Below are 1,254 nucleotides of genomic sequence, written 5' to 3' on the forward strand. Positions count from 1 at the left end.
TACTGCGTTCCAAATTTGTGTTGCTTTTTATAAATCATCATTAGTTCTTATAGGCTATGCTGCTACATGAAACACAAACCTTAAAACTTTAAACCTACAATGTGCCACTGTACACATATTCCATAATGACATTTCACCAGAGTGTCTCTTTTATTTCTTTAAAAAAAGACTTTTTTTTTATCTCGTATGCATTTCAATGGAGGTCTTTCTTAGCTCAAATTTGCCGGCTGTAAAACGTGTATAGTAGTTTTCCAATTGTTGGCAATCGAAATTTATTACAACGAACATGTATTGTCGCCCACAGATTTGCTCATTTACAACTTGTATAGGCCAACAACTCTCATTTCAGCACTATTGTTATTGTTTGACTCAATTCGACCACTGTTTCATCCAATGGAATCCTTATCCGCTTTCCCAGATTCATACCTTCGACTTATCCTCTATCTATGTCAAGGTAAAATGAACGCAGGCAAAAATAACGAAGCAAATAAGTAAGTAACTAAAAGAAAAAAAGTTATATCGTGTCTGTCGCTCAAAACGCCATGACCTTTAAAGCAGCATTTTGTGTTTGGTCGCCGTTTTCTGCTTTTTTGACATATCCATCGATTTTTTTACATATATCAATTACAAAACAGCAAACTAAGATATTAGCTAAGTTTTTTTCCTGTAAAACAACGTTAATTGGCGAGTAATTAAGGATATTTACAGATAATAAGAAGAGTGTCCTCGACAAATTCCACAGTTAAAATTAATCGCATACAGTTCCGCCAAACCCACTAGTTTGAATTCAACCAATCAGAGATGCAGGTTTAGTTATGAGCCGTTGCTAAAAATAGATTCAAGACTTTGCGTTGGCTCAACCGGAGCTATAAACAGTTTATAGCTCCATGGTACAACCAGGGAGATGTAATGGAACTCCATGGTAACAACTGCCGTATAGACTGTACACAAATCAAGCTTGGTGTTGGATTACGTATTGGTAAATATCTTGGAGAAAAACAAAGTTGAAAGTTGCAAATTTTTCGACTTTTATGCAACCATATGAAGTAAGATTTAAATGGATAAGCTAGTTATGTATGTCTTTATGGCATAGTGGAGTCAGTGAGGTTGAGAAAAATCATAGAAAAGGACGCAAAATGCTGCTTTAAAGTACTTGAACATTCACATATATAACAAATTGCTTGCTTATTATAGGCTGTTTGTAACATACGACAACAGAAGTAGTTCCGTGTTGCAACGTGTACGTACTAAACA

The sequence above is a fragment of the Apostichopus japonicus genome, chromosome 12 (genome assembly GCF_037975245.1).
Source record: "Apostichopus japonicus isolate 1M-3 chromosome 12, ASM3797524v1, whole genome shotgun sequence".
Classification (NCBI taxonomy): domain Eukaryota; kingdom Metazoa; phylum Echinodermata; class Holothuroidea; order Aspidochirotida; family Stichopodidae; genus Apostichopus; species Apostichopus japonicus.